At 50.4% G+C, this 12,651-nt stretch overlaps 1 protein-coding gene across 5 annotated transcripts in view; it reads right to left on the minus strand.

Annotated features, from left to right (window-relative positions):
* macrod2 (mono-ADP ribosylhydrolase 2) overlaps positions 1 to 12,651 on the minus strand; it is a 283,251-nt gene that overhangs the window by 98,413 nt on the left and 172,187 nt on the right. The gene's annotated exons all lie outside the window — the stretch shown is intronic.

Below are 12,651 nucleotides of genomic sequence, written 5' to 3' on the forward strand. Positions count from 1 at the left end.
TTTAGACCATCTGCTCAAATATTCATCCCTCTCCTGTATGCTCTCCGCCTTTGCATAATAATATCCTCACCTGTCAATCACTGACCTCCGAGTGGGGTCCGACTTACGTCAGGAAGTTTCTTACAGGAATTAAGAGTGACGACGGGGAAACTAGAGATGAAACAACGACTTCACAGAGGCGATTTAGCGCTGGGACCCATGGTTCAAGACAAACACCCCCCCCCCCCCGTACCTGTTAACATCAAAACTAGGCTGATATTCACAGCAACATAGACTCCCGTTAAAGTGCCAAACGCCTTTAAACATTAGGCAACAAGAAACCCTGACCTTTGACCTGTGGGAGGTGTTGTTAAATACTGTTGAACTACAGCACAAGTTCAAGCTTTAGGATGTGATTATTCTCCCCTGCGGCTGAGCTGAAATTAAATCACTTTTACTCGTTCACCATCTCAGGAATTTGCCTGAACGGACGTCGAACCCGTAACACCGATTTCCTGGGTAGACCAGATGGATACCAGTTTTACTAAGAGTATTTTTTTTATATTAAATACATGATTATATTCATAAAACAATGAACTTGCCAAAAACAAAATCGTTTCTGTGTACGTGTGTGCACGTGTGTGTGTGTGTGCGTGTGTGTGTGCATGTGTGTGCTTACTCAAACAATTGTCTGTCCCTTTCAGCCCGAGCTGGTAAAAACCCAATTCGCGACCAATTAATTATGGATCAACTCTGACTCACACACTTGCAATTTAACGCATCAAATCCTCATTTCTGCACGGTGAAATATTAAACGCTGCTAAAGAATGAATGCTGAGAATGAGGCGCAGGTTTGTGGCGAGCAGCGGGGGGGTGGGGGGGTACAGCAGCAGCCTGTCGTGGAACACACTCGCCTCCGGTGTTTTTGAACGCATCACCGCGCTGATTTCTAATAACTGGCAGCGCCAAACATTTTGTGTGAGCTATACCGATTTACGTCTGCATCCATCATTTACAGACCAAGTTCAGCCCTCAGGTATGTCTGGATGGGGGGGTCAACATGGTCATAGACTTGGGAAACCAGTAGATTTATGTACCGGTAGTGTTTACTGGTGAAGGAGTTAGAGCTTAGAATGGTGGCGAGTGCAGCCCAACCTGAGCCGGAATGACAAGAGAAGTGTCTTAAGTACGTCTTTATCCATAATAGCAGTCTGGAGTTGTGTGGTTATAATGGGCCACATTCAAAGTTGTCTTTTTCTGCATAATTCATGAAGTTCCTCACTACAAGAACGGCAACATGCCAATTAGAATATGGGTAAGTGCCAAAACCAGACTAGTGGTGAATTCATGAAAATTTAAACAGTTCTTATGTCACCAGTATCACTACCGCATCCGCATCAAATAAATATTTATACAGCCGTGTTTCTAAGAGGTGAAAGACACGTTGCACTTTGTAACTACGGGGAGATGTTACAGGAAAACCTGCTTCTCATCAATTCTGTGCAAAAAGACGACCGAACAGGACCGAACAAAGAAACCCAAGCAGTCGTCGTCTCAATCTAATTACATCCAATATTAGGGCGGCGATTAAAGCCAATTAAAGCTGAATATGAATTCTCTTAAAGACTTATTTCTGCAGCTCACACAATAAACTGAAAATATGAATGCGAAGTAATTAACGCCGGCATAAAACCCACCGTGAGCCATTAAAGCAGAACCAGAACATTCTGGGCTCCAATCATTTCTTATTATCAGTTATACAGGGATGATGTCTGCAGCTGGATAATACAAGATGCTTCTTTATTCTGTTAATGAAAGAACGGTTCTGGTGTAAATTCCAGAATATGAAGCTCTATCTGAGCAGGGCTGGAACGCCTCCTCTCCCAGTTCGGAGCTGACTGCAGGGGTTTTGATAACGAATGCAGAAAACATCAGGACAGATGCCCTGAAGAAACACCTAACAGGCCGCTTCTTGTTTAGCGTGTGAAGGCGCTGAGCTGTCGAAAAAAAGCAGAAAAAAAACACACTTGTAAAATAATAATATTCCAGTGGCTGGGAAATAAAAACCAATAATTTCACATCTAACCTGAAAAGAGACAGCGGAGGAGTGGGGACGGAGCAGACGCGGCTCCGAGCATCCAAAATGAGTTATTAAGGAATTTAACGGGAGTCGTGCTTCTCACACGTGCCACCAAATCCCCACTGCACACACCTCTGTTTAAACTATATTCCAGCAGTAGTTAATCAGCTGCCATCCACAGCGCTCCGGCTGGCATTCCGAGCAACACCTCGGCATCCAAGCTCGGCTCGGTTTAGACAACCGGCCCAGCAAAGACCGCCGGTTTCCTTAGCACGGTGGGCAGAAGCAATAAAGAGCTTCATGAAAAATATACACACATGCAAAAAAATTAAATAAATCCAGATTTCCGCTGTGTAATTGTGTAGTTTTCCTGGTTCTTATTGTGGATAAATCTGCTACTACCTGCAAAAGGCCACAGGAGTCAAGGATGTGACCTTTTCCTCTCACGTGGAGGAGCTTCTGTGTGTACATCACACACTCCCCCAGCCTCTTTGTGAGGTTTGCAACTAGCACTCACATTTTAAAACACATAAGGGGCTATGGAGGCAACAGGGAAAAGGGATTTATCTTCGGCATTCGGGATATTGTGTAAAAAATAAAAAACTGAATAAATAAATCAAAATTTATTCTGCAAATCCCGGCGTCATGCATATGGATGGCGGCGCTGCAGAAACCACATTACTGGCTGCAATTATAGGCAGCAGAATCCACACAGCCTCCCAGAGTTTAAGTGCTTTATTATTGCCATCTTTTTTTAACCCCCCCGATCAAGCATTCGGGACCTTTGCTGGGGAAATGTGAAGGGGGAGCACTCTCCCAGTTGACCCATCACGTACAGGCAGCCGTTATAACACCTGAAGCACAGGTGGAGGCGCCGTAAAGCTCAAGGGCGCCGCGGACGGAGCTGCATCGCTGAGCTAGAGAGCATCTGAATTCAGGAGCTGATCCCGCTGAACTCCGATGATAAAACAGTGAAAGAACAATGAGAATTTTAGCTGTGATTGTCCTTATTAATGAGGAATTGTTTAATTCTTGCTGTGTGAGCTGCAGGAGAAGAAAAACCTTCATTCCCTAAAAGAATAAAGGAAAAACAAGGCTGTAGAATAAAGGTGCATCGATATCTAAAACCTACAGAAGCGCGTGATGTTAAAGCCCTGTGATGCGCGTTCCAGAAGCTTCTTTTATGACTCAATGGAAGTAATAGATTACAACATAGCCCGGCTCGCCACTGGGAACGCTGGCTCCTGTTCGGATCCATTAGAAAAATAGTCGAGATAGAAACGCATCTTCTTCCCCAACACCAGCAGCAGATAACAGCGGTGCAGGAACAGGTCGACCGAGAGAGAGAGAGAGAGAGAGAGAGAGAGAGAGAGAGAGAGAGAGAGAGAGTGAGTGTGTGTGTGTGTGTGTGTGTGTGTGACAGGTCAGGAATGTGTAGCTTGAGCCAAACAACACAGAGACTTGAGCCAGGCAAGCACAAATTCAGGTTTTTATATTTCAACACACACACAAATCTTTATGCAGCAGCTGCCAGCCCATAATACTCACGCTTTACCCAGAAGAGTGATTGCATTTTTTGTAATAAAGTGTACTTTGAGCATGATTGCCAGTATGGACCCTCCCAGCATGCACACAGCTGTCCATGTTGGCCGCCGAGGATAAATAAATGAAAGGCGTACTCCCACTCAGACACAGAACTGGTGTTGTCATGGTGACAGAGTGTACAGTGTGATACCCTAATGCACGCTGAGGCTCCCATCTGAAAGACAGACTTTTAGCAGTCCTGGAATCACACGCTCCACGCTGCGCAGACACATCTGTGGGGGGTTTCTGTCCCTCTTTCCCCCCTCACAAATATCCCCTTCTTGAAAAATGGATTATGGGTAACGCAGTGATTATTTATACCCGCAGGTTTCAGAGAGCTTTCCGCTGCGAGCGTCGCCGGGATTCTGTCGCACCTCGACAGACTGTGGGGGCAAAGAGCAGGAGAGCCGTCACAAAGGATGATGACAGAGCGTCACACACACATGCAATATCACAGGAGCCACGCTGCCGAGTACGGAGCCCGTCTATTTACAGCCCAGTTCAGGCAGGACAAAAACGTCACAACTGGCCTCTGCGGAGGGTTCTGGCTGCAGCGTCCACAAACTCAGAACCTGAGGACGTTTAGTTCGATGAAGCACTTTTTCTGAACATTTCTCACGTCGAACTAGCTTCCGTAAACACACACACACACCGCTATGCATCCCTCTCTGCTGTTAGTTAGCTCTGAAAGGCACAGTCGACACACACACACACACACACACACACACACACCCACACGGTGCTAAGTGTTACCTTTAAATGTCAACAAGCTCTCAGAGTTTAAAAAATAATAGATGACCATCTTTCAATCACTTGTTTTTACTGGCTTGGTAAAGGGTGTGTGTGTGTGTGTGTGTGGGGGGGGGTGGCAGAGGCACACAGAGATCTGCTCTTTAGAGGCTGTAAGAATGTGGCTGTTGTGTCTAGAGGGATCGGAGTGAGTGGAGAGATGCAGAGAAGCGTCAGCGAGGGGAGCTGCCGGCTGCTTCCACCCTCCTGAAACATTCCTCCAAGCTTGACGGAGCTGCCAGGTGACGCTGCTCGCGCTCACTCGCTCTGCCGCTCGCCCTTTCTCAGCTTTGCAAAGCCCTTTTCTCAGTGTCAGCCTAAACAGGAGGGAGCTTCAGAACTCAGAACGAGGCTGAACGAAAGAGGAATAAAACTGAGATTAAAAATAGGCCGGGTGGAGGCCAGATGTAGCTTTTGCAGGTTAGCGCCGCCGCGCCGTGTCCACGGGTCTGGCTGTGATCCCTCATGTCTGCAGGTGTGACACCACCGCGGTGATGATGCGGCGCGGCGTGCGGCGGCAGCTCCCGCCGGGCGACATCAACGACATTTGTGTTCGGTGGAAAATGCCATTTTGTTTTTGTCTGGCGGCGCGGACCCCCTTCAGACACGCCGGCGGCCGGAGCTTCTGATCCAGCGGGGGACCTGCGGGCGGGTCGCTCCATTTTGAAGTTGACAGATGTCGCTGGTGCGGAGACGCCTGCAATATTTAGTGTTTGCTCGATGGTTCCCGTGCAGCACGGTGGCCTGTTGCAGCCGAACGAGCCGCTCTTAAGCAACAGCGTAACCTGCTTTTAAAGATCTCTTTGTTCCATATTAAATGCACACAACAAACCCAATGTCTCCTCAGCACCGCCTTTCATCTGTGCCACAAAGCGCTCGGCTGCAGTGTTATTATCCACCTTCAACTGCATCTCATCTTTTCAATGATTAGGGCGCCAAACAGGCGGGGCGGCGCATCATAATTCTACAGGTCGCCTTTGCAAAGCAGCCTTTCAGCCGGAGCTTTGAGCTTCATGAATCTTTCAAATGCCATTCAGGTTTATACACACACGCACGCACACACACACACTTGTGGGAGCACCGCTGCAGGGCGAGACTGAAAGTGATGAATCCTTTACAGATGTCATTACCCGCCATCGCAATTAAGACATGAGCCCCTCATGTGGATGTGCTAGGAACAAGTTATTGCTGCTTATGAGATTTTGCAGATTCCATTCCCGAGCATCACGGTGATGTCACTGGCCCTGCGTTGGCCAAGGCTGAAGGAGAAGTTTGGATTTGGTTTCATCCTTTCGTCCTTCTTTCAGTCTTTTAGCAGAATAACAACAGTAAATATCAGCTCACCATAACGTCAATAGAGAAAAGGTTGAACCATTCCCCGTATCTCCTTCACACGTTGTTCAAAGCCTCTGAAATAGCAAAGGAATGAGTCTGGAGGGCTCGTTTTTTTCTGAGAAAATTCAGATAGAACTGAGATGTGGGCTCCATTCCCGCTCCATCTGTAGGCACCACCCGAGCGGATTCTCCCGTTTCGGATGCATTCAGGAAAAAAACCCACCAAACCCGTGACAAAGAGACCTCGGTCCTGAGATGCTCCCCGCCCCGCGCACATTAGCATTGAGAGCCAGATTATGTGCGGCTGCGTCGCACCTTGTCCGTCAGCGTGACGCAGCGCTGACAGGCTCCGTGAGAGGGCCCCATCAAAAATAAACACAGGTCATTCACACGGCGCTGTTCCCCCAGCCCTCCTCCACCTTTCTTCAAACACCCGCAGGGGCCCCTGGGTGTGTGGAGAGCTGCGACTGCACCCCTCCAGGGAGGGAGAGTCGACGGGCACACCTGCCACATAGCACTTCAAAAGACAGAGAACACCCGTGCACGCGAGTGCCTGTACGACACATCAGAAAGCTTTAAGACGCCTCCTCTTGTGGGAATATATTAGCTGCAGCATAAAGCTGCGGGCCACATCAAACATGGTGGAAACACAGCTGAAGTTCCCACAGAGCGCCGTGCACACGCACGGTGCACGTGCACTGGGTGCTGAGGATTTGGACTAACAGTCCTGGAACGTCTCGTGAGGCCGAGCGTTGGAGCTCAGCCCAGCGTCGTCTCATTTCCAGTCCTTCCTGGCTCTTGTTTTTCCTCCCGCCTCCCCATTAAGGTGTGCGTGGAGGAGGAAGGCGGGGTCCTCCGTAGCGCCGCTCCCCACACGTTTTTCTGCTTTGTTTATGGAGTGTGTGTTTATCACAGACGCCGTTTTGCACCCAGGGCTACGCCGCGCCGTGCACGTGCTCGCTCTGCAACATCGCCAGAAACGTCTCACAAGGGAGAAGCACGCAACCCTATTTTAGAGGCAAGGGAACGCCGGCCATGCCACGATTAGTCTGTTTATGTTAAGCTTTGACGTGCAGAGGTCGACGTTGTTGCAGACGTGTTTCAGCGACGGGACCGAGGATGCTTCATGGTCAGACCAGCCGGTGTTTGTGCTACTAGCACGGAGCATTTCTGCAGCATGACTGGGGAGGGTTAGCCCCGCTCCAACCCCCACACTCCATAATTCATAGCAGCCCGGCCTTTTGCACAAACGTCTCTTGTTCTTCAGAATATTTTGCCAATCAGAGCCACATGCTACATGAAAATGTATCTTACTTCCACCAAAATACGGGCTTAATGAGATAATTTCGGGGTAGTGCGTTAGACTGACATGTCAGAAGAGCTTCGATGTGTGGTCTCCTCACAAGTGCCGTCTGAAATAAACGGTCCCGGCTGGCTGCTTTCGCTCACCAACACTTGACAGCGAGAGACTTTTGGAGGGGCATCAGATGTGTGAGAATTCAGGGGGCAAAGGAAAATATGTTTCACTTTAAAGTTTCACAAGGCAGCTTAACAGCTGCCCACCAGTTTTACCCTGGTTAAGAGGAATCATTTAGCCTGGGGTCTGAACACACACACAAGCAGGCCTCCCTTTGGGTCTGATCCAGCAGATGACTACTGCTACCCATGGTGACCTTTAGAATCTGCCTCACCAACTGATTTTATTTTTAAACCTGTCGAAGGGAGCTACAAACAGAGAGAAGAAGAGAGGAATGAAAAAAGGTCCTGGTTCTATAGGGTGATATAGGAGCAGCTGCAGAAATGTACAGCTTCTAAAACTTTGTTTCAGCGCAAAAGTCCCGTAATGATTTATAAAGAGGGAAAATTCAGGCATGTCGGGGCAGCCAGAAGACAAGGGATGAGGAAACCAGAGGATTTTCTTTAAGCAGATAGGCACCCCCCCCCCCCCCCCCCCCAAAAAAAACAACAAAAAAAACATCCTCTTAAATCCACCCAAAGCAGCCAAAAAACACACAGCCACGTCTTCAAAGCCGGGCTGCGAAATAAAAACGAGGAGGAGCAGGTGAAAAACACTGCAAACATCGGCGCTGCCGCTCAGCCGGGGACCAAAATAGTTCTCCTCTCCCCCCCGATCGGAGACAGACAGAAGGTAAAGAAGATGGACAGAAATCCTGCTGCTCCCTTTCAGGATAAAAGATAGAAAAAGATGAGTCGTACACCCCGAAGCGTCATAGCTGGCAATTATTCATCTGTGTAAAGGTGATGCAAGGATTAAGATACGGGCACATTTAAAATGCCGTTAAAGTGAATTACAGGCAGTGCAAACGATCTCGGGAGATATGTAAAACACATCCAGCCTTTATCTGCTCATCCCACCGTCATGGAGACCCCAAAACCGGCAGGCAAATATGATCGGCAGCAAAGACTGATGGGATACGGCTGCCTTCTTATATAAAGAGTCCATGTCCAGCTTTAGCGGGGAAGCAGGGGGGGCGGCAGAATAGCGCCACCCTTTGGCACATCTCCGCTACTGCAGCCAGCAGAAAGAAACTGTGCTCTCAAATATTCATGCACAAGCGTCATCAGTGCACAAGCGTCATGGGTGCACAAGCGTCATCGGTGCACAAGCGTCATCAGTGCACAAGCGTCATCAGTGCACAAGCGTCATCAGTGCACAAGCGTCATCAGTGCACAAGCGTCATGGGTTTATGCACATGTGTCTGGACAAAGACGGAGCTCTGCCCTGACTCTCACACCTCCGGCCCAGAGCCTCACCGCTGGAGCTGCTGCCAGTCAGCACCTGCATCAGCAGCTTTGGGCATCATGGAACCTTCCATCCATGTTCTGGGTTCTGGTTCTACTCACACGCAGCAATAAAACCGTGGGGCACGTGCGATGGCTGTGCAGGACACTGCAGTGCAGAATAAAACAACAAGGTTAGAATGTGTGCAAACATGCGTTGGTGCCCATAGAAGCATCTGCTGCTTTCCTTCTATAACCCACTGACTTCAACTGCGGCGCTGATCAGAACTTACGGGGAAAGACAGGGCAAGACCACAGACGCTGACATTTAACTCCTTAGCGTTAAAAGCATCATCCATCTTACACCTGTTACCACGTTGTCATAGTAACAGAGACTATAATAATCAGTCTGTCAATAAAAAGCTCTGTGTGATACGCGTGTGGACAGCACGACATTTCTATTCACGTGGAACAGAACAATACTCATATGTGATGCACGTGTGGAACAGGAATTGATCTTAATGTTCTCGCGGCTGTCAGAACAAACATCACGAGAGCAGGAGCTCCCAGAATACGCATGTCCACTGCAACGCGAGGACGGTCTGGACAGCGGGGACATTTTCTCTGGTCTTCACAACTTCCAAAGGCTGTTTGGGGGCCAAACTGGGTGGCAGCTGTGACGTTAGCGGCTAGGCAGCTGTGACGTTAGCGGCTAGGCAGCTGTGACGTTAGCGGCTAGGCACGGCCAGATGCAACATGTCGGTCCTTGCAAAGAGAGGAGCACAAACGTCCACATGTGTGAGTGTGTATGTTCATACGGACGTGTGTGTGAGCCTGGACGCTGCCGCCTTCCTCTCCTGCTGACATTTACATTAGGAATCTGTGCAACGGCAGCAAAAAGCAGGTGAGAAAGTGCTTCGCTGCCCACGACTGCCGCCGGTCCTTCCTGGGTTCGGCCAGCAGCTCCCACAGCTCTCTGGGGCACGAACGTGCCGGCATCCGGGGTGCGTCTGCCGTGGCCTCGTTAGCATGAACCTCACGACGGAGTCACGGGAGATCCTCCGAGACGCTTTGGAAATATACACAAATGAATGCCCCGACTGCAGCCCTCATAAATAAAGAGACAGCATGCCATTTTCACCTTCAGGTATCTGCAGCGGAGAAGAAAATGGAAAAGTAACCTCAGTGGAGATGGAAATGAAATATGATAGTGTAAAACGGGGGTAAATGCGCTTGCTGGGGTTTTCTTTAAGCATCTGCTAAGGTGGTGTGTGACTTTGCTGAGCTCGGCTACTGGAAGGGCAAAATGTCTCCCAGGAGGGGCTTTCTATGAGATCTCCGAGCAACAGGGGCAACAACATTCCCTCGAACCTTCCACACCTCTAAAACTGAATCTGGTGAGGGAAGTTGTTTATTTTTCTGGGCCGGGTCTCATCAGGGGACAACAAAGGTGTCTGGTCTGGAAGGAATTCCTGCGAATCCTTTCTCGTTCCACAGAATTCCTCTGCAGCAGCGGAGGAACCAGGCTGCCTGATAATGGCGGGCGACCACCACCGACATGGGGAATGAATCCTTTAACAGGTGGCCAGGGTGGAGGGGACGGGGCTAAATCAGCAGCACGGCTGCCTGCGGTAGGGGCTGCTGCCTCTTTGACTCACTTTAATTAGTCCTCCTAAAACCTCTCCTGGTGCCCTTCGTTCACCCTCGGACTCCAAACGTGCAGCGATGTAAACAAAGTTTAAGGGTTTCAGCCGTTAAACTGTCATGGCCGCAGCTTTTAAGGCGGTATTCCTATTTATTTCTGACATGGACATCGGAACAATGGTTCCGGTGAGGTTCACGGATCCTCTATCTGAATCATGTCTGGTTTTGTTGCCCCTTGACTCCACGGAGAGATCAGCCGTGTGTAGTTTTGTCAGTCCCTGTAACTAAGCAACTAGGCATTACAATGAAGCCGAGCGGCGCTTGCGGCGGTTGCTAGGGAACTGCAGGAAAGTGTTCCCACTTGTGAATGGCACTCGGATAGATCAGCCTCTAATGGTTGAGGTCTGATGGAGCTTCGGCTACAAGGAGATGAGGGATTGGAAAGCGGGCAACGCGCTCCATCTCGCCGCTATACCATATGTCACACTCGACAAGTCTCCGGAGTCCCACGCATCAGCACACATAACAACCAGATGAAAGTGACGGCAGGTTTTCCCTCAATAGGAACCCATTTGCATAGAAGTAGGGTCTGAATAATTGAGAGGTGTGGGAGAGAGCGAAGGGTGGCCGAATGGGGATGTATGCCTGCCAGCTAAATCCATTAGCTGGGCCGTGCTTGGACGAGGCAGGCAGCTGACGGGAGCGCTCTGTTATCGGACACTAAAGGACACCGAGGCCGGCCATCAGCACGCCTGCCCTCGCCGCTCTCTGCCTTCAGGTAGAGAGCGGCAGCGAGAGAGGGAAAAGGACAGGAGGGTAATGACGGAGACAAAGGAGGGAAAACGGCGAGAGAGCAAAGAGGGTCAATAACAGAAAGACGGTGGAGGTGTTGCCCCGTTACTGCTTTATAATTGGCCAGCAAGGGCAGGCAAATGAGAGGCTACTTATCCTACAGAGCAGTTTCACAACTTGCTCTCTCTCTGCAAGCGGAGCCCATTTAAAGAGCATCAGAACCAATGACCCTCTGGAAATGGGGGCGCCGTTCCTCTATTCAAGCCGCGATAAGAAACGTTAAACAATTGTCAGCTAACAGTTTTACTTTTGAAAGAACATCACTGAAAGCTGGTTCAGAGAAGAGACCTTTGAAGGCTGTTGCTATGCAAAGAACTTGTATATTTATATGTAAAGAGGGAGAGAAAGCATAGATAAGAAGTGTTGCTTTAAAGGAAAACAACAGAAACAGCACAGCGGAAAGATTGTTCCCACTTGGTTCCCCGTACGTCCTTTCACTTTTCCTTCCCATCACAAAGGCCACTCGCTCTGACTCGGGCCGACGTGCTGAGAGAAACATCGGCAACACTAATCTGTCCGAATCCCACTCGGCACGTTTGCCATTTCAGGAAGTTTCTGTTAGCAGGTTATGCTAACACACGGCTGCAGCTGCCAATCGGATTTATGCTGTAGAGTGTGGTGATCCTGGGGGGAGAGAGGGGGAGGGAGGGGGGAGAGAGGGGGAGGGGAGGGGGAGAGAGGGGGAGGAAGAGGGGGGAGGAAGAGAGGGGGAGAGAGGGGGAGAGAGAAGGGGGGAGAGGGCGGGAGAGAGAGGGGGAGGGAGAGAGGGAGGGGGGGAGAGAGGGGGAAGAGAGAGGGAGGGGGGAGAGAGAGGGAGAGAGAGAGGGGGAGGGAAGGGGGAGAGGGAGAGGGAGGGGAGAGAGGGGGGAGGAAGGGAAGGAGGGAGGCGGAGAGAGAAGAGGAGAGAGAGGGAGGGGGGAGAGAGAGGGAGAGAGGGAGGGAGGGAGGGAGAGAGGGAGGAAGAGGGGAGGAAGAGAGGGGAGGGAGGGAGGGAGGGGGAGAGAGGGAGGGAGGGGAGAGGGAGGGGGAGAGGGATGGAGGGAGGAAGAGAGGGGAGAGCGGGGGAGAGAGGAGGGAGAGGAGAGAGGGAGAGAGGGAGGGAAGGGGAGAGAGGGAGGGGGAGAGAGAGGGGGAAGAGAGAGGGGGAGGGGGGAGAGAGAGGGGGAGGGGGGAGGGAGACATCAAGCAAAAAGAAAGAAACTAAACCCAGAATAAAGCCTGTCTGCCATAGAAGAGAGGAACAGGCAGCATGAATCCGCTGGACGTGTTTAAAACAGACGGGTTTACCCTCCCTGAGGGGACCCAAATATTCCAGGAGCGACACACACACTAATCAATGACGGGACACCGGCAGGAGCTGTAACCCTCCGGAATGAAAGCGTGAATAAGGAGGAGCAGACGGAGACGGAGAAGCCGGCACGGAACCAATAACGGCTGTTTCCTGCCGTCTATCAGGGCGGGAGCAGCTCCCACAGAGGAAGAGCGAAGCCACGGGGCCGTTTGAACAGGATGCAGCTGGACGAGGATCCGAGTCTCCTGGAACTCCAGTTGGGATTCTCCTCCAGACACATTGGGAATGAACAGAGACGCACGATTAAATGAGCTCCGATCCCCGATTGGCTGCAGCAGCTAACGGGCGCGACCAC

This window comes from Takifugu rubripes, chromosome 4 (assembly GCF_901000725.2).
Source record: "Takifugu rubripes chromosome 4, fTakRub1.2, whole genome shotgun sequence".
Lineage (NCBI taxonomy): Eukaryota > Metazoa > Chordata > Actinopteri > Tetraodontiformes > Tetraodontidae > Takifugu > Takifugu rubripes.